This window comes from Mustela lutreola, chromosome 7 (assembly GCF_030435805.1).
Source record: "Mustela lutreola isolate mMusLut2 chromosome 7, mMusLut2.pri, whole genome shotgun sequence".
NCBI classification, from domain to species: Eukaryota; Metazoa; Chordata; class Mammalia; order Carnivora; family Mustelidae; genus Mustela; species Mustela lutreola.
This window is the reverse complement of record NC_081296.1, coordinates 128116548-128138191: the sequence shown is the minus strand read 5'-3', so window position 1 is coordinate 128138191 and position 21644 is coordinate 128116548. Positions and strand designations below refer to the sequence as shown.

The 21644-nt window shown below is 34.4% G+C and overlaps 1 long non-coding RNA gene across 2 annotated transcripts in view; it reads left to right on the top strand.

Moving 5' to 3' along the window:
* The window catches only part of LOC131836794 (uncharacterized), a 141726-nt gene extending 120465 nt beyond the window's left edge, over positions 1-21261 (top strand). For both annotated transcript variants that reach the window (XR_009355784.1, XR_009355783.1), the window contains exons 3-4: positions 17258-17392; positions 20981-21261. This is a non-coding gene — a long non-coding RNA (uncharacterized LOC131836794). The remainder of the gene's footprint in view (positions 1-17257; positions 17393-20980) is intronic.
* Positions 21262-21644: the final 383 nt, after the last annotated feature.

Here is a 21644-nt window from a genome sequence, read left to right as displayed (position 1 = left end):
CATTGCCTTCTGCTCAGATAACAACCCCAGGGTCCTGGGATCAATTCCCACATGGGGCTCCCTACTCAGAGGAAAGTCTGTTTCTCCCTCACGCTCTGCCCCTCTTCCCTGCTTGTGCTCTCAATCTCTTTCTTTCTTTCAAATAAATAAATTAAATCTTTTTTTTTTTTTAAAGCACATATATTCTTATATAAAGGCAGTTGGACAGGTATCAGGTAAATGAATGGCTGCATTTCTAAATGGGTGGAAATGTCTTATCTTGATCTCCAAAGAAGCTACCAGAACGTTCCATGAAACTGGAAGATATAGTTGAGACTTATCCTCTGATGGCATACTCAAAATAGATTGTTTAAGGAAACATTTATTAATACCTTCAATCTATTTAGATTTCTTTTAATGGTCTACAATATAAGACCTAAAACATGTTTTTTTTTTTCAAGTTAGGAAAATGATTAGCATCAAATCATTTTCATATTTCATAAATCAAATTAGGAAAAATTAACATGATTTCAATATAAAAACACAAAATAGTTTCTTTTAAGTATGACATTGTGCTACTATTTGGATTTTTATGTCTTAATGTTAGACATCTGAAACTTGTGAAGACTTCAGTCCAATGATGTAACAAACCTGGAATTTAATATCACTGTGTGTCAGTTTAGTTTAGAGGAGTATAAGAAACATGACAGCAACAAGTTGAAGACAACTGAAACGTAGATAAAGTAGGCCTGGGAAACTTAAAATGGGAGACACTTGAATCCCTTAATCACTTTTTTTGGAAGGGAAACTGCCCACCAACTGTAGACATGCATCCTTGGACAGTCATGTTTTATATATAGGATATAAATTCAAGTTACCTGTGTGAGAAATAAACGTCTATAATGGTTGGGGGAAAAAATCTATGATGGTTAAATTATTATATATTTTTAGTTTCTATTGCATGAGTTTTTGTTGTTTCTTTATTGAGAATAACTTATATATGTTGAAACATATATCTAAATATGATTTAGCAATGTCCATAATCTAAGACAGTTTCTTTATGAACTTTTCTTGTCAATCATCTATGCTCCTTAGATATAGGCTCTGTTCTGGTTAATATCACCATAGCTTAGTTATTTATACTTTAAAAATTCATACAAATGAAGCCATATACCCCATATTCTTTTGAGTTGGATCCCTTCAGGGATATTATGTTAATGAGGTTCACCCATGTTGTCAGGGTAGAAGTAGTACACTCCTTTTTTATTTGTATATTACATTTAATTGGTGTATCAATTTGTTCATCCATGTTTTGTTTTTATGAACATTTGGATTCTTTTCTGTTTGGGGCCATTATAAACAGTTTCTGTGAGCATTCCTATACAAATATTTTTGGATATATTTGTTTAATTTCTCCAGGATAAATACCTAGTAGTGGAATTTCTGGGTCATAGGAAGGGTATATGTATGACTTTGGTGGTGGTGGTTGTTGTTCTTATTAAAAAATTGCCAAAATTTTATTCCAAACTTTTGTGTAATGTTCTACCCTTCCTAGTGATTTCTGAGATCTCCATTTGTTCCATATCTTCATCAAAATTTGGAATTAATATTTTTAATTTATCCATTCTAATGGGTGGAAAATGGTATCTCATTACTGTTTTAATTGCATTTTCCTTGTGGCTAATGATGCTGATCATCTTTTAAAGTGCTTAAGGGCTATTTTGTTTTGCACATAAGACTTATATGTGAAGTCTCTTTTAAAATTTCTGCCCATTTATTTTTATTGAGCATTATTGTTTAAAATTGAGTTTTAATTCTTTTTAAAATTTGAATATAAATTTTGTCAGAATGTGTATTGAAAATATCTTTCCAGAGTATGCCTCATCTTTTTTATCTTTTAAGTATGTTTATTCACTAATGAAAGATTCTCAAATAAAAGAACTAACTTATCAACTTTTTATGGTTTCCATTTTTTGAGTCATAAGAAAGTTTTTCATTAACACAAGACTGTAAATATATTCTCCTACAGTTTCTTCTAGAAATTTTATAGTTTTAGGCTTTACACTTATGTTCAATCTCAATTTGACAGTTATATATGGTGTATGAATTTGTTTCAAAACTCTTTTAAAAATAATTTCTTTGGGGGCACCTGGGTAGCTCAGTGGTTTAAGCCTCTGTCTTCAGCTCAGGTCATGATCTCAGGGTCCTGGGATAGAGCCCTGCATGAGGCTCTCTGCTCAGCAGGGAGCCTGTTCCCCCCCCCCCCCCCGCCTGACTCTTGTGATGTCTCTTTCAAATAAATAAATAAAATTTTTAAAAAATGTCTTTACTCCACTACATTTTTTACTCCCTCCCAAATATTAATTTATTTACCAACTAAGTATATATCAAATTCTGGATTCTCTGTTCCATTTCATTGATATAATGCCAATGCTATATGGTTTTAGTTACTATAGATTAAACAAAACTAAATTCATGTCCTAGTACTCTTTTCAGTGATTGTTTTGCTGTTCTAGTGTCCTTTTATTTCTAAAAGAGATTTCATTTGTCAATTTCTCCACACATACAAAAAACTTCTTATGATTTTAAATGAAGTTGTGTTCAATATATACATCAAATTCAGGAAAACTATCACCTCAACAATATGATTCTTTTAATTAGCATTGTCTTATTTAACTTTTCTATACATTGTTTTTTATAAAATTTTAACTACAATAGTCTTGCATTCTTTTAATAAAACTATCCCCAATTATTTTGAGCTTTTTGATATTAATTATGAATGGTAATTTTTTAAAAAATTTCCTATTGTTCATTACTGGTACCTAGAAAGAAAAGTATTATATATTTCCTTAATACCTGTAACTTTGTTAAAAATTCATATGTAAGTTACAATAGATTTTTGCATATATCATTGAATTTTAATGTAAGTATTCATGACAACTGTGCTTGAAGAGTTTGGACTTTTCCTTTCCAATGTTTATACTTTTGCTTTTATTGTTGTTTTCTTTTTGCTTTAGGGACATCAGATATGCTCTCTTGTATAAGGCTGAATAAAAATGGTGAAGGAAGAGATTCTTGTCTTCTCAAACTTAGGGGAGTTATGTTCAATGTTTTACCAGAGTGAGTGTTGCTAGGTGAAGGCTCTTTGTAGATAGGCTCTTTAGTAGATAGACAAAAATGTCTTTCCACTCTAGCTTGCTGAGAGCTTTTTTCATGAATGTGTGTTAAATTTTCCCAGTTTTCTGCATCTAACTAGATGATCATGTAATTTCACAATTTTGTATGTTAAATCATCTTTGCATTCCTAGGATAAATTCTACTTTCTTCTGATGTATTATCTAATTATGTGTTGATGGATTTGATTTGCAAATGTTTTCTGAATGATTTTGCATCAATGTACAGAAGGAATAATAATTTGTTATTTTATGTTTTCATAATTTCCTTGTCAGATTTTGATATGAATATTATTCTAACATCATAAAAAGATTTGGGGATATTTCTTCTTCATATTCTGATATGGTTTGACAATACCCAGGACACAGTCTGAGAAAGCTCTCACCTAGCAGAGATGGGACAATTTGAACACCAAATAGCATAATCATTGTAATAGACTGAAATCCATTACATGTGAGTTCAAAAATCATTGATCAATTTTAGAGCTAGGAAATTGTATTATAATTTTAGAACACTATTTTTTAAATTTTATTAACATATATTGTATTATTTGTTTCAGGGGTACAAGTCTGTGATTCATCAGTCTTAAACAATTCACAGCCCTAACCATAGCACATACCCACTCCTATCCCTCCCGTCCCCTCCAGCAACCCTCAGTTTGTTTCCTAAGATTAAGAGTCTCTTATGGTTTGTCTCCCTCTCTGGTTTCATCTTGTTTCATTTTCCCTCCCTTCCCCTAAGAGCTCTTGTCTTGTTTCTCAATTTCCTCATATCAGGGAGATCATATGATAATTGCCTTTTTCTGATTGACTTATTTTGCTTGGCATAATAACCTCTAGTGCCATCCATGTTGTTGCAAATGGCAAGATTCTGGGGTTTTTTTGATGGTTCCATTGTATATATGTATATACCATATCTTCTTTATCCATTCATCTGTTGATGGGCAGCTAGGCTCTTTCCAGAGTTTGGCTATTGTGGACATTGGAACATTATATTTTTTAAAGATTTATTTATTTGAGAGAGAGAAACCAAGTGAGAGAGCAAGAGAACACAAGGAGGGGGAGGAGCTGAGGGAGAAGCAGATTCCCCACTGAGCAGGGAGCCCAGTGTGGTACTTGATCCTGGCACCTCGGGATCATGACTTGAACTGAAGACAGACACTTAACTGACTGAACCACCCAGGCACCCAGAACATTATTCTTTTAAAAATGAAATAGGTATTTATCCAAAGAATACAAAAATACCAATTCAATGGAATGCATGCACCTCAATGTCTATAACAGCATTATCTATAATAGCCAAATTATGGAAATAGTCCAACTGTCCATCAACTGACGAATGACTAAGAAAGATGAAGCATGTGTGTATAGATAGACAGATGTAATAGATATACATCTCTTTATTATACATAGTGAAATATTACTCAGCCATAAAAAAGAATGAAATCTTGTTATTTCAAATGACATGGTTAGAGCTAGAGAGCACTAACTAAGCAAAATAAATCAGTCAAAGAAAGACAAATGTCATATGATTTCATTCACATGTGGAATTTAAGAAATAAAACAAAAGAGCAAAAAGAAAAATGAATGAGAGAGAGAAAGAAACAAACCAAGAAACAGACAATATTAACTATAGACAATAAACTGATGGTTACCAGAGGGAGGTGGATGGGGGGTTGGGTGAAACAGGTGATAAGGATTAAAGAGTGTACTTTTATACTCTTCTGTTTATTAGCTACAATGCTTCTTTCAAGATAAATTTCCTCTCAATTATTTGTTTAAATGAAGTATAATTCATGTGAAAAAGACAATTTAAATGCTTTATCTCCCCCACTCATGTGATTACACTCTCTCTAAAAAAAAAATTTAATAAAATTTAAAAAATAATAATAATAAAATAATACTAATAAAATGTCTTAGCAAATTTATCATCAGTAACAGCCAGATGATTAATGTTAACTAAAGGTTACTATGCATATATTTAAACTGATTTGGCAGCAAATTTGGTACAAAGTAGTTTGCTAAGAGCATGTGCATTTTTGAAATATTTTGAAAGTTATAAAAAGGTATGATTTTTTAATGCCACCTAATTTAATTCACTCAACTTCTTAATAATTCTGAACATTTAAAGACTGACTTTAATAAAGATCCAAAATTGACAAGTCACTTTAAAAAATAAAGAAAACAAAATCATGTATTGATATCTGCCTATTCTTCTCACATACTAGGTACCCTGTTCATTAAATTATTGCTTTTCCTTAGTATAGACAATGGAAATTTTTTTCCTTGTCTATTAATGGCTTGAACAAAAAAGATAGAAGAAAATAAAAAAGTCAAGGCATCCTGACTCACATAGTCATTATAAATACACAGTAAAATAAAATCATTTTGATGATGTATCTTGGAAAAGAAGGCAAAGTTACTATGATTACTGTATCTTTGATAGCTGAAAATCAATATAATAAATTACTTATTTTATATCCACATATAAACACATTAGATACATTCTGATCATTCCCCACATTCTTATAAATTTTTCTAATGAGAGTTGTTTATGTTCCTCTATAACCAAACACTTTCCAGATAGCTAGATTCTTTACTTTAGCACATAGTTAACTATAATCTTTTACAAGCCATAAATTTGCACCTAAATCATTTCTCATTTATAAAACTCTAGTCATATTCAAAGTTAATTGAAAACTTGAAATTTCCCCTAAAGCTCATACCATATAAAGGTCAGTAAAAAGGTAATAATAATTATTTTTAAAAAATGGATACAAGGTGAAGATCTTAATAAACCACCTTATTTAGAGCTGTTTTATTACAAATATATTTTAAAACTGTAAATTCACAGTAAACAAGTCTGATAATTTAAGGAAATCTCTAGAAAGAGCAAGAAACAGCTAGGTGCTTAACAAATATGTGGCTTTAAACTATTCAAGTTTATTAATGGTGACAGCAACTTTGGGATTCAAATGGACAAAAATTACAAAGAAAAAAGAAGCATGGAGAGAGAAAATATATTCTCATTTTGAATTAAATCAACTTAAATACAAAGAAGGCAGTTTCGTTCCTTCTTCTTATCAACTTGTTATTAATGAATTAGGATCTTACATGCAAATATCCTCGTCTGTGCGGACCTTGGAATGCACTAATATCTTCAAACCATTATTGGGTGTTAGGATTCCTTGAGTGAACCTGAGCCCTTACTTTTGGGTTTGCTCATGCAGTGAACATATAATTTACCTTCTAAATCCAAATATGCTTGAGAATGACACAAAGAACTTTCAATAATTGCACTGGGATAATAAGCATAAAAGGGAATTTCCCTGGGCAAATTGGAACATCTGCTTACCTGCCACATGACCCCTCTATCCTGAATCATTGAAGACCAGGGCCTGATCTCCAGTGCCAGAGCATGAGTGTGGGACCTAGGGCTAGGGGTGAGGTCTTTACTTATAAAATTGTCTGGATACCAGGAAATCGGTCAGGTGGTTACTAAAATGTGAAGTTTATAGAAAACAATGGAATCAAAAGAATCTCAGTAGAGCACACAGACAGATTCTTTAAATATCTCCTCCTGTTTTGGAGTTACTTACATAGCCCTAAACCCAAATCAGCTTGCATTCTCAGGGATATATGCTTACTTCTCTCCCCATCTCCTCTTCCTCACTTTGAAATCTTCCCCAAATGAGAAGAGGCTGGCATGAACATGAGACTGTTCCCTGAATTCTCTAACTGAATATGTTTCCCCTTCTGTTTCTCAGTCAACATGTTTCCTTTTATAGCCTTCTGAAAAATTTTGCCATACAATGGCAATATTCTGATAACTAGAATATCTTATAGTATCAATGAGACTTTCAAAACAAGACCCCATGCTTCTTGTAGTTCTGTCTGCACACAGTTTTGGTAGGTTTTTAGCAGAGTCTAATACCCAACACAGCCACTAGCACTATCTAGTGACTGTCATAAGCTTGCATATGACATGATAGAATGTCATAAGATAGGCAGCAGCCTGTGGAACAAGGTTATACTTTTACATTAATTTGGGGCACTTTTACATATAGCCTTGATTGGTGTTTATCACACACTGTTCTTTGTAATTAAAATTGTAAGATACACAGTCATCCACAACCCACTTTTTGGGGGGGAGGCAAGGAGAAACAGAGGGAGAGGAAGAGAGAAAATTTAAAGTAGGCTCTACACCTAACACGGACCCCGATGCAGGGCTTGATCTCATGACTCTGAAATTATGACCTGAGTTGAAATCAAGAATTGGATATTCAACTGACTGAGCCACCCAGGTGTTCCACTTTTTGTGTGGATCATGTCAGCCAAAACACAATCACTTTAACTCTGGTATATTTTTCTTCTTTCTCACCACCCCATGATCAATGACTAAAGAATATTTCTCTGCCTTAGGAGATTATGATAGTTGCTCCCTATCTGCCAACTATAAGTACTTACAGTTTTGTATTTCATCCTGTCCCCTACTGTTATCAGTTAAAGTTACTCACTAAAAGCTACCCTCCTGGCATTACAAATACTTTGGATGACCATTCGTTGATGTCAAAGAAATAAATTATAATCAGAGATAATCTGACAGTTACTTAATATAACTACATTTTTACTAAGTATATTAATACATTTCTCTCACACTATACACTCATAAAATTCAGGGAAAAAAAATCTGTCCTGATTTATGGATAGAAAATTGACTTCTGAATTTACTATCCGCTACCAATAAATAAAATGATTTTAAACCCCTGTTAATTTTTCACTCGCCTTACATTAGTTTTCGGTCAATTTAATCCATCCCAAGATATACACTTGCATAAACATGGCTCAGAAGAAATGAATCATTGAAATTAATTCCCTCACACACACAAAAAGGGAGCTCTGTAGACATGGCTCTGAATAACTACCCACCATTATCTTTCCCATGGAACTCATTTTTTTGGTTTCATTGTCTGTCCTTAAAAAAGCTGAGAATATCATTTGGAAAATTGCTGGTATCTTGGAAGATGGGAAATCTCAAAATGTGTTCTGAAGCCCAATGCTGTATAGCAAATGGAGTGAATAAAAAATGCAGATAGAATGAGTCTATATGTACAGCTTATTCACCTGCCCCTTTCAGCTATGTAACCCTTTGATTTGGGTGCTTTGATTTCATATGTTTATGTGTTAAGAAAATATTTATTAAGCCAGACAATGTGGATGGGATTGGACACAAAGATAAATTAAACATGCATTAGATATCCTTTATTACCCAACACCCAAATAATTGTGATTTCACTTGTCCCCAAAATTAATAGCATGAAATAAGGTGCTGCATGTACAGTTTAAGCTGCTATAAGGTTTCAGAAAATAGGGAGAGTTAAAAGTTATGAATTATCAGGACAGATTGTTTTCCCCCTGTTACCAGTGATAGAAGTGGGAACATTGATGGACATGATAAGATATCATCCAGATTCTCCAAATATACTTGCATAAATATGGAACAATTTTTTTTTTTTTTTTGCTTTCCAGTCAAACTTCTTTTTAGTTCTTAAAGAATTTAAACCAAGTTTGTTATGACAGAGGTAACATATGCAGAGTGACTGCAAAAGCCTTCTCTTGAGTTGCTTTGTTTTTTATATTCTTACCATTGTGAACTATTAATAAAGAAGAAAATATAACTTGAACAAACTTAATGGATGAGCTGCAAAATGTGTGTTGTTATGTTTCTTTATAAGGAATAATATATATATATATATATACACACACAAAAAAAGAGAAACATTCCTTACGGGGCATTTTTCAAAACTGCAATTAATCCCCCACAATTTCTTTCAAAAACAAGCTAGGGAGAGGATAAAATACAACATTTACAGAAATCCCTGTTATTTCTGCTATAATGGATTGCCATTTATTTTTTTATGATGCCCAGAATAATTGGGGGTTTGTTTGGAGATGGGGAAAGGAGGTAATAACTTTAGTACGAGAGAGGGAACCAAATAAAGGTTCTTCTTGTCTCTCCTTTACACAAGTTGTTTGGGCATTATGAAGACAAAACATAAACCTGAGATAACCAGGGGTGCCTGGGTGGCTCAGTGGGTTAAGCCTCTGCCTTCAGCTTGGGTCATGATCCCAGGGTCCTGGGATTGAGCCCTGCATCAGGCTCTCTGCTCAGTGGGGAGCCTGCTTCCCCCTCTCTCTCTGCCTGCCTCTCTGCCTCCTTGTGATCTCTGTCTGTCAAATAAATAAATAAAATCTTTAAAAAAAAAAAAAAAAAAAACCTGAGATAACCAAGTGTGGTTAACCTCTTTTTTTGCTTTGCACTGTTCCAACTCTGCTGTATTGAATTTGGTCCAGGGAGCAAGGGAATCTTCAAAAGCAGACCAATTCATAGCCTCGAGGACTTTTAAACTGAAGACATTTGATTAACCACAAAACAATGAAAATGGAGATAGTGGACTAATCTTTCTTTCTTTCTTTTTTTTCAAAGATTTTATTTATTTATTTGACAGAGAGGAATTACAAGTACACTGAGAGGCAGGCAGAGAGAGAGAGAAGGAAGCAGGCTCCCTGCTGAGCAGAGAGCCTGATGCGGGACTCGATCCTAGGACCCTGAGATCATGACCTGAGCCGAAGGCAGCAGCTTAACCCACTGAGCCACTCAGGCGCCCTGGACTAATCTTTCAATAAAAAATATCAGTGATCAAACTGAAAATCATACAGAAAATTTGCAGAACCATGGGATCCCCCAGTGAGGCTAGACTCTGTCTGAGATGATCATTTTGCAGGAGCTAATTTTATTTATTTATTTTTTTTCTACAGCAAGACTTTTAAAAACGGGTTCCATAGCTTAATTAATCCAGGCTCTGACAAGGAGTTCTTAAAAGTAGAAAATAAAAGTGGATTGCCAAGAAAAATTATCATTTAACTATGAGCTATGGTTTGGACCACTAAGGAGAGAAATAGCAAAATTAGAACAGAGGATGTCCAGAATGAATGTCAGTTTTAGGGCTCCTTTTAATTTATGTCACAGACACAGAGGAACAAGAATGGTATTTTTGTTATGTTTTGATCTTCTCCTGGCCAGATCCTTTTCTCAGGCTTGGCTGCTTAGGTAAAATGCATCAATGAAATCTGGGTATTAGATGATATTCCTTTATAGACCCTTCTCAGGTCTCTTAAGAAACTATTTCTGTTCTCAGAGGTTAAATCTTGAACAAGGAAATGAACTCTAGAACAATGGTATTTAGATTCCACCATATGTTGAGCACTTTATTAAGAATAAGGTAAGATCATTTGTGAGAAAAGTTAATTAAATACAAGATTTTTTTCCCTCAAATATATTTTAATTCATTGAAGACAGAATAAAAATACCACATGAAAAAATTAGAATTAGAATTTGTTGGTAAGTAAGAAATGCTGATTTAAACAATATTAGTGTATTGGAGAAACACTGTTTAGAACCATTATTACTCTATATTCTTTAATAAATGACCCAATACAAGATGGCACTTAATTGCATGAAAAAAAAAGTATGCCATGTCTTAACACAAGTGCTGCTTTATTTATGTTGAAATTTTTCAACTATCTGAAAACCCTATTTTATACAGGAATAGATAGGATATAATGCAAAGTAATGTTAATGAAACCTCTGTAACTTCTGTGTGTGTCTCCAGAAGGATAGGGCTACTGAATAGGCAGTATTATATGTTTAATGTGCTCTGAACTAGAAGTCAGAAAACTTTGGTTTGAGTTCTGATTTTATTGTTAACCAGTTAAAAGCCGATAGGCAAATTTAGTCACTGACACAGTTCTGGACCTTGTGGGGTGGCGGGGGAGGGAAATTGGACTATGTCATCTCAAAAATATATTTTTTTCCCCATATCCTCTGATCTATGCTCCCTATGCAATCTACTCTTTTAACAAACCCTGAGGAATACTTGCCAGGTTTATGCTACATGCCCTTCTTGGTGTGGGGAAAACAGCTATGAATCTGTCCAACAGCACCCTTGTTTTCATAGATAGAAAAAAAAAATGAGATTCTATGAGGAAGTGGTATGTATCATGAAGAAAAGAAAGTGTGGTGCTTAGCAAATAATGTCTGTGGCATTACTTTAAATGAACTAATCAGGAAAGACCATCCAAGGGGTCATCTTGGCAGTCATAGATGAATAACAGGAAAGATCTGGAGAGAAAGAATTCCCAGCAGAGAATCAGCAAGTGCAACAACTAGGGGGACTCTGCTGTCACAGTCAGAAGAACATATGGTTCTTGATCTTGGGGTTGTAAGTTCGAACGTTGGGGATAGATCCCACGTTAAAAAAAAAAAAAAAAAGAAAGAAAGAAAGAAAGAAAGAGAAAGAACTGAGAATTAAATAGAAAGGGGAAGACACCATAGTGAGCTTGGAACCCAATGGACTAGAGGGGATGACATGGAAGGGCAGATCTTGGTCTGCCCCATAAATCAGCATTCAGTGTGTGGAATTTAATCTTTGATGCTTGATAATGGCTTGTAGGGCTTCATAATTTTAAAAGATAACCCTGGCTGCTGGGTGAAAAAAAAAAAAAATTGGGAGGACATGTTAGACTGGGCTGCTAAAACAGAATTCTGTAATCTAGATGGCTTAAACAACAACAAAAATGTGTTTTTTTACAAGTCTGCTTTCAGAGTGATGGCCAGGTTGGCTTACTGTGAGAGGTCTCTTTCTGATTTGTAGATGACCCTCTTCTTCCTGCCTCCTCAGATAAGAGAAAGACAACTCTCTAATGTCTTACAAGGCCACTGATTCTACTCATGGTCTCCACCACCCGACCTAGTTACCCACTAAAATTTCCACCTCCTCACATCATACTGGGAGTTAGAATATCAATGTATAAATATGGTGTGGAAGGGGAACAAACATTCATCTATGAGAGAGAGGAAGGCGGAAGACAATTAGACCAGTCAGTAGTATTAGTACTACTAATAGTAGTATTAGGATAAAAGTGAGAGCTGATCAGGGAGGTAGTGAGGTGAATGGATCAGTTCACTGAGTTGCAAACGACCCAATCAATGTTTGCAAAGAGTTGACAAGAATTGCAATGATGATTTGACTTAGGGGTGAAGAAGAAAGGGAGGATAGGCTCCCAGCTTTTAGGCTTGAACAATTAAATAAAATGGGGCCACTGAACTTAATGGGGAAGAGTACAGGAGAAACAGGGCAAGAGTGCATTTAGAGGGTGGTTCTAGAGTTCTGTTCTAAACTGATTGATTTAGATTTGTTTTTAGACACCCCAGTGTAGATGGGTAAGTCAGGAATTAAGGAATTTTGAGCTGTTGGTAGGGGTTTGGGAATAACAGCTTGTTATGAAGCTTAGAAAAAAGAAAATGATAATAATTAATCTCTGGTAATAGATTTTCCATAAAGACAAGACTAATATGATAGTATAAAGGAAACTTAGTTGGATCTGGATGTTTCCAAAAGAAGCCAGCATACCTATGCTGGGGTTTTCTCTCAGGGAAAATCTGGTGCTAAGATTTTCATAGTCAGAAACTTAATATGTCTACACATGAGAACAAATTCCTTTCACAGGGAAACACAAACCAATTCTTCATGAAATTGAAATACAAAGCCAAATCATAATTTATTAATTAGTATACAGATCAGATAAATTTTAAGTGAAAATATCCATTATTTTCACAGTAGGAATTTCTACAGATGAAACCAAATTTTGCTTAGGACCCTTCTTATGCTAATGCTTTAAATGCTCTTGTTCTGATGCCAATCCTATTATAATTAGAATTTTCTACACTGAGAGGAACGTGTTATTTATGTTAATAAAATTGTCTTGAAGTAATCCGTCTCTAGAAAGAGTTTACCAATAGCACCATAGATACTTTGGTGAAGGTTTTCTTCCTTGAAGAACCTCTGAATTGTGCTTGAACGGATGTTATAGATAAATGCTTTTGCAAATCATGCTTGAAGGCTCCCTTTCCTGACCAATCTTTTTTTTTTTTTTTCCTGATTGACAAGTTATTTTCTCTGAATATATTAATGTACTCAGTGAGATCTCTTTGGTATTCTTAACAATTCTGTTATTTCAGATGTATTTATTTATATCTCGATTGTGTGTCAATGTAATAATTGAGATCCCTAGTTGCAATGCTATATCCCCTTTGTGCAAGTCTCTGGAGGAAAACTATAGGTGCCCTATAACATCACAAACCACTCAAACATCTTTCAGTAGCACTTAGTTGGCTGAATTTATTGAAATTACAAAAGACTAATTTTTTTTCTTCACTATATGAATGGAAAAAAGTAAAGTATGGTTGTGATAAATTTGAGTTACCCATATATTCAGTTAACCATATTTTCCCCAACCCCAAGAGACCAGTGCAACAATACTTGTATGGTATTTTTACTTATTTGAGTATTCAGGAGACATTATTTAAAAGTTGATTTCTTCCAATCTGTGAACCCCGAATTATTTCAAAGTAATTAAAATTCATCTAACAATTTATAGATTACCTTTGAAACTCAAAGCGATCCTGCTCTATCCTGCTCTGTGTGGCATTGCCCGGATTTAGAAATTCCTGTGTCCTAACATTTAATCTTGTGATACTGATAAGTGGGATATCTTGTTTGTTTGTTTGTTTGTTTTTCTTCTTTTTTTCCCCTCCGCCATGAGCCAGGTTTTTGCTAGATATTTTGTAAGGAATATCTCATTTAATCAGCATACAAATCTATAAAGTAGGTCTCCCTTCTGCCACAGAATCAGTTAAAGACTATATGATGGAGTATTCTGCCTAAGTCCTCAGAACTATGAAGAGAGATGGTGCAGGTTTTGCACAAAGGGAGGCTTTGTTCCTTTTTTATTTCATAGCCACTTAGCCATAGTGATTATGAAAACTTTACTGAAGTATAATTAACATAGTGTTACATTAGTTTCAACTGTACAATATAATGGCTAAACAATTCTTTACACCACTCAGTTCTCATCACAGTAAATACATTCTTAATCTGCTTTACTGAGTTCATCTATCCCCACCCATTTCCCCCTGGCAATTATAGATTTGTTATCTGTAGTTAAGAGTCTATTGCTTTGTCTTTTCTCATTCCTTTTTCTGTTCCTTTTTTATTTTAAGCTTTATTTGTTTATTTCAGAGAGAGAGAGCATGAAGAGGGGAGGGGAAGAGAGAGAGAATCTCAAGCAGACAGCGCTGAGTACAGAGCTGGTTGCAGAGCTTGAATGCATGACGCAGGAGATCATGAGCGGAAAACAAAAGTCGGAAGAGGGCTTGGTTCAACTGAGCCACCCCGGACACCCCTCTTTGCTTTGTTTCTTAAAGTCCACATATGAGTGAAATCATAGGTGTTTGTCTTTCTTTGTCTGACTTATTTCACTTGACATTATGCCTTGTAGGTCCATTCATGTTGTTGCATATGGCAAGATCTCATTCTTTTTTACAGCTGAATAATCAATCAATCAATCACATCTCTATATCCATTCATCTATGGGTAGATTTTGGGTTGCTTCAGTATCTTGGCTATTAAACATAATACTATAGTAAACACTGGGGTGCATATATCTTTTCAAATAAGCATTTTTATTTTCTTTGGGAAAATACCCTGTAGTAGAATGAGTGTATTAAATAGTAGTACTATTTTTAAATTTCTGAGGAAACTCCGTACTTTTCCACAGTGGCTGTACCAATTTGCATTCCAAACCAATAGTGCACAAGGATTCCTTTTTCTCCACATCCCTCCCCCAATATTTGCTATTTCTTATCTTTTAGATTTTAGCCATTCTGATTAAATGACATCTCATTGTAGTTTTGATTTGCATTTCCCTGATGATGAGTGATGTTGAGCATCTTTTCATGTGTCTGTCGGCCATCTGTATGTCTTTTTAAGAAAATGTCAATTTAGGTCCTTTTTTTTTTTTTTATATTGAGTTGCTTTTTCTTTTTTATTCAAATCAAATACATTCTTCATATATTTTGGATATTGATCCCTCATCAAATATAACATTTTCAGGGGCACCTGGGTGGCTCAGTGGGTTAAGCCGCTGCCTTCAGCTCAGGTCATGATCTCAGGGTCCTGGGATGGAGTCCCGCATCAGGCTCTTGCTCAGCAGGGAGCCTGCTTCCTCCCTCCTCTCTCTCTCTGCCTGCCTGCCTCTCTGCCTACTTGTAATCTCTCTCTGTCAAATAAATAAATAAAATCTTTAAAAAAATAATAATAACATTTTCAAATATTTTCTCCCATTTATTAGGTTACCTTGTCATTTAGTTAGTGGTTTCCTTCACCGTGCAGAAGCTTTTTATTTCGGTGTAGTCCCAATAGTTTAATTTTGCTTTGTTTCCATTGCCTGATAAGACATACCCAGAAAGATGTTTCTATGGCCAATGTCAAAGAAATTACTGCCAATCTAGGAGTTTTATGGTTTCAGGTCTCACATTTAGAACTATATTCCATTTTTAGTTTATTTCTATATATGATGTAAGAAAGTGGTTGAGTTTCATTCTTTTGCATGTAGCTTCCCACAATTATGGAAATTTTAATGCTCCAAGTGGTCTTCATTTTCATGAAACCTCCAAAACATGGTCATTTCTCCAAAGTTTGTTTTTTCTTTATTAGACAATTGTCCATTTTCATTTGTAACATTGACATTTTATACATTAAATAATATACTATGCATTTTATATAATGTACACAATAACATTACATATACACACGTGTGTGTGTGTGTGTGTGTGTGTACCTATAAAATCACATGAAGGAAGTGACATTGCTTTTAATAAAATGACTCAGAGCTAGCCAGTCAAGTTTGCTGATGAGGCCCTATAATCATTTCTGAAATCATTATCAGGTCTATACAATATTACTCAGTATAACTAGTAAAGTTTACAAGTGAAATGTATACTCTTTAGATATACCACTCGTGGGGGGGGGGCGCGCCTAGGTGGCTCAGGGAGTTAAATCCCCTGCCTTCGGCTCGGGTAATGATCTCAGGGTCCCGGGATCGAGCCCCATGTCCGGTTCTCTGCTCAGCGGGGAGCTTGCTTCCCCCTCTCTCTGCCTGCCTCTGATCTCTCTCTGTCAAATAAATAAAATCTTTAAAAAAAAAAAAAAAGATATACCACTCAGTAGCTGAGATCAGGATATGCTAATAAAGTCAAGAAAAAAACAGGCTTTGTGGATTACTTACTAATTTTGCCAGGAGTCCTGGAGTACTGAACTTCAACCTACCTTCATTTTATTTCTTTTTTTCAGAAAAACTACCCCAAGCATGAATCTTACAATAAGCATGATCTTCTCATGCATAGAATAGCAAAATATACAAAGGTTTTCATGTTTTTTGTTTTTCCCAGGAATCTATACAAGACATGGCATCTACTTTTTTGTTATATCATATATACTCATTGGTATTTCATTTACAAAGGAAAGCACTACATTAATTCTTATACAGTTTTCATTCAACCAGAATATGCTCTCAATATGATACATAATAATCTCAGAAGTCTGGATGATAAACTATTCCCCATTACCTTGTTTCTGATAAACTTTTACTTGTTTTGACCAACTCTACTGCTTCAGGGGTCTATTCTATTAAAGCCTCACAATGCCTTCTGGTCTTTTCTCTTTCCCTCCCCCCCCCTCCTCTCTTCTTTCTTCCCTTCCTCCCTGCCTTCCTCCCTCCCTCTCTCTCTCCCTCTCTCCCTTTCTTTCTTCTTTCCCTCTTTTTTTCTTTCTTTCTTTCTTCCTTCTTTGTAGTTCCTTCTGCCAAGTGATAAGAGGCAAACTTCATAGAACAAGACTTGAATTTTCCCCTGACACATCACCATGTTCTTTTGCAAAAGCTTTCTTCTCTGACTCGTGAAGTAATTTACTGCCATGAATACAGTTTTGTGCCCTTTGGTAAAGTCTGCCATCAAGAGTTTCTATCCCTCTTTTGTCAAGTCCTACTGTCCTATCTGAAAGTCCTCCTGACTTTTGCCCTCTTGGTGTATGACAGAGAAATTTCTGACTTTGTAATTAAAAGTTCTCATGGCAAATACAGTAACAAAATCCTTTCTGTGGCTGAAACAATGCTTTGTGTTCATTAAATTCTCTTTTCAACTACAGAGTGAGCTCTGGCTGCTATTTTGTGACATGATTCCACACTCACCTGATCTCTGACGATAAGACCAGTCATCAACACAATATGTGGTGCCTGTCCAGAAATTAGTCCTGGACAGAGCAACTTCAGGTAACTAACAAGTAAGTACTTTGAGGCACAAGGAAAATTAAGTTGTAATAAAGTTCTGAGTTCCATTATCAATTTCTATATTAAGTTATACTGCAGTGTTCTTATATATAAAATGGGGCTGGGACGCCTGGATGGCTCAGTTGGTTGAGTGGCTGCCTTTAGCTCAGGTCATGATCCCAGAGTTATGGGATGGAGTCCTGCATTGGACTACTTGCTTGGCAGGGAACCTGCTTCTCCCTCTGCCTCTGCCTGCCACTCCGCCTGCTTGTGCTCTCTCTCACTCTCTGACAAATAAATAAAACCTTTTAAAAAATAATAAAAAAAAAATAAAAAATAAAAAAATAATAATAATAAAAAATAAAATAAAATGGGGCTGAACTAGATCTTGCAAAGGCCCTTTCCTCATTTCTATGAGTCCATTTTTGTTTATGGTTTTTGGTTTTAGATTATATTATTATTATTACTAATTATTTTATGTTCAATTAGCCAACATATAATCTAGACTAGGAACTCCTTGTGCCTGTTCCTGTAATACCTTTTGTGTAGCTCTATAGTATCTATGGCAACACAATATTCTAATTATCTGTTTACTTATGAAATGCCACTCTTAATCCATGAGTTCACTGAGACCAAGGCCTTTGGAGACTAGCACATTATTATTTTTGAGTAAATAATTAATCTCTTAATAATTATATACCCAAAAGTTTGGGCTCCTAAACATAATTTACAACAAAATTACAGACAATTCTGTTTTGACCAGAATTCTCTTTCTTCTCTGAAATATCTGAAATGTGCTACAAAACTACAAGACCTTTACCAAAAGCAGATGTTGTGAAGTTGAATGAAGCCATCACTCAACCATGTGGAATGTCCAAAACTGTCATTTTTTGGCAACCATGTGTCTGTTCTGATATCTCGATTCAGAGAAAAGAACTTTTTTTTTTTTTTTTGCAGGACTGTATTATAAATAGTTTATTTAAATCTCAAAATTACAAAGACTATTTAAACTTATATTTGGGGTGCAACATGAATAATTACTTGTTCTATTACTCTATTTTTAGCTCTTATCAGATTGGCAAATAGTGTGTATTAGATCATATTAAGCTTTATTTAATATTATGAAAACTATTTTATAAGTTTCATGTGAGTATCATATATTTTTGGATGGTAAAACGTGTAAAGTTTGGGGATATTATTATTAGTGTTTTTAAATCCTATCTGAAGCCATACTTCTAAAATCCAACTGGCGCCAAGGTAGACTCATTAAAAAGTGTAATATAGTTTTACTAGTCACTGCCTTTTGCTTAAACAGTTCTATTCTTGACTACCCTTTAGCCCTGATACTTTATGAAACTGATGCTTTATGATTATATTTGAGGAAATACCAGATTTGGGGAGAATACTCCCACTTTTACCTGAATATACACCAAAATAACTCTCTCTTTATGTGAATATTCTATTTCAAGGAAAGAGCTGACAAATAATCATCTAAGTATACAGAAGATTCTGCCAAAAGAAATTTAATTTCTAACTACTGGCATAGTTGACAAATCCAGTTAGAGGCAGCAGGAGTGCCCATCACTCCCTGAGATACCCTACAACCAAGGAAATCGAAATAGGTGTTCATGCTGAACAGCTTGGCAAATGACAGCACTGGAACACAGACCCAGGGGTGTACCTTCATGAAAAAAGAATGAAGTCAGAAAGCTTTGTGAGGCTGTGGGGAGACTTGGAGACATGCTAGACAAAGTATTAGGGAATTAAAATAAGTTATTGAGAACATGATTAATCATCAAATTGCTTCCTTTCACTTTTGCTGCAGGCTGCTGTTTTCTTCTACCTTTCTACCTTTTTTTCCCAGTCTTTCTTTTCTACTTCTTCTAATAGCATACCCATTTACATCACAGAAATCCTTGAATTCAGAATAATAAGATGATCATCTCAACTCTGTAATTCTAAACTCCTCAAAATTGATGTCCTATTATTTTTTTTTTAAGATTTTATTTATTTGAGACAGTGAGACAGAGATAATGACAGAGGTAAGAAGAGAGAGCAGGAGTGTCAGGGAGGGGCAGAGGGAATGGGAGAGCAGGCTCCCTGCTGAGCAGAAAGCCCACCAGTGAGCTGATCCCTGGACAATGATCATAACCTGAACCAAAGGCAGAGGCTTAATGAACTGAGCCATCCAGGTGCTCCCAACTGATATCCTCTTTTTATAAAATAATAAGTGGTGTTTATGATGAACATGTGAACAAACTACTATATGTGATGTACTTCTCTTTCAGCTAAAACTCATTTGTTTATATCTAAACAATTAAAACATAAATCTTGTAAGGGAAAAAAACTTTCCTGAATCCATTTCCTGTCTTTCCATATCTAGTTCAACTGTAGCTGTTCACTGGCATTGATTAGAAAAATATAGAATGATGTTGAGTAACTCATGAATCTAGAATGCCATAGCACAAAATATTTTTGAACCCTAACATAAAATATTTTAATTTATTGCATTCTGTGTATAGTTTTGGCCAAATCCTAGAGTTTGAGATGTCTTTATAAAAGTACCCAAATTCTATGCAACACAATTAAAACCTGATCTTTCTTACTGTCAAAAGAATGAATATATATATATATATATATTTTTTTTTTTTTTCTCCCAAATGTATATCCAGTCTTCTTTTTTTTTACAGTCTTTATTTGCCTTCACCATTATGGAGGAGATGAATTCCAAATTCTTTGTAGGACCTATAAGACCCTCTATATTTTGGCTTCAGGATACTTTTTTAATATCTCTTTTTTACTTTCTTCCTGTAACCAAACTATCCTTAGTAAGGAGAAGTGCAACCAACCTGAATTTTGACTAGATATGAAACACTAGGTATTAACATCCATATTCAGGCAGAACCAAGGAAGATCCCAAATACTACCATAATAGATAGAATTAATTTCTAGTTTAAATAAACCAGAATTTTACCAAAATTAATATAGCAATTTTATCAATTTTTTAAATCTTTAAAATTTCACATTATCATACAATAACAATAATTTCTTAACACTTTCAGCTGCTGAATTATCCTGGTAGAAACTGGACTATACACTTTGCAATTCTTAATAGGTATTTGTTTTCCTCTGAGGTTGGAACAAGAATACTTTTTTTTTTTTTTTTTTTTTTTTTGTCTTCCCCACTGTGGGTTCTATGAATGGCTGTGGCTAAATCATTATTTCATCTTTCTGAGATGACTAACTGAGGTATAGATTTATCAGTCACTCATCTGCCAGATTGGAAAATATGATTCATGATGTTCAGGCCTTTTATTGATGTGATCCCCAAAATGAAGCTTTACAAATTGTGTGCCAAAATGCTTTTTAACATTTTTCCCATACATACCTAATATGATTGTCTCCATTCAGCATCTTGTTTTATTTCTCTTACTTTTTTTTTTTTTAATGAATTCCACTGTTGCATACAAACGTTGAAGGAAAAATGGTCCTGATATATAGGCTCAGAAATAGTTGGTTTTAAGGTAACAAAATAATGCATTAATGTTCACCTGCCTCAGTATTTATACTATGTACGTTGACTGCAATATTTTTATTAACAGATTGATAGCAGCACCATTAGAGAGAAATCAAGGAAAACCTACACTTTGGATCCCACCAGTCCTGGTTATTTAAAAGAAGCTGTTTTATCAGGGCGCCTGGGTGGCTCAGTGGGTTGAGCCTCTGCCTTCAGCTCAGGTCATGATCTCAGGGTTCTGGGATCGAGTCCCGCATTGGGCTCTCTGCTCTGCAGGGAGCCTGCTTCCTCCTTCCTCTCTCTCTGCTTGCCTCTCTGCCTACTTGTGATCTCTCTCTGTCAAATAAATAAAATCTTTAAAAAAAAAAAAAGAAGCTGTTTTATCTTCAGTTAACCATTAGTACTGAACAATATCAAGAGTGGGAAGTAGATTTACAATGTATATTTTAATTCTTTATTTTGTTCAAGAATCCTCTTCAAAAACAAATGAACAAAAAAATATATTCTTCCTTCTTTAAAAAAAAAAAAAAAGCTTATATTAGAACAAATGTGAATGAATCCTTCCTGAATGTCACAGTTCTTATTTGACTATGGCAGGAGAGGATTTTTTGAGAGTACCCACCCATCTTTTTACTCATGGTCATATATATGTACGTATGTATGTATACATACATATGTGTACATATATGTATATGTACATGTATATATATTTTTAAAAGGAATATATATATTATATATATATTAAAAGA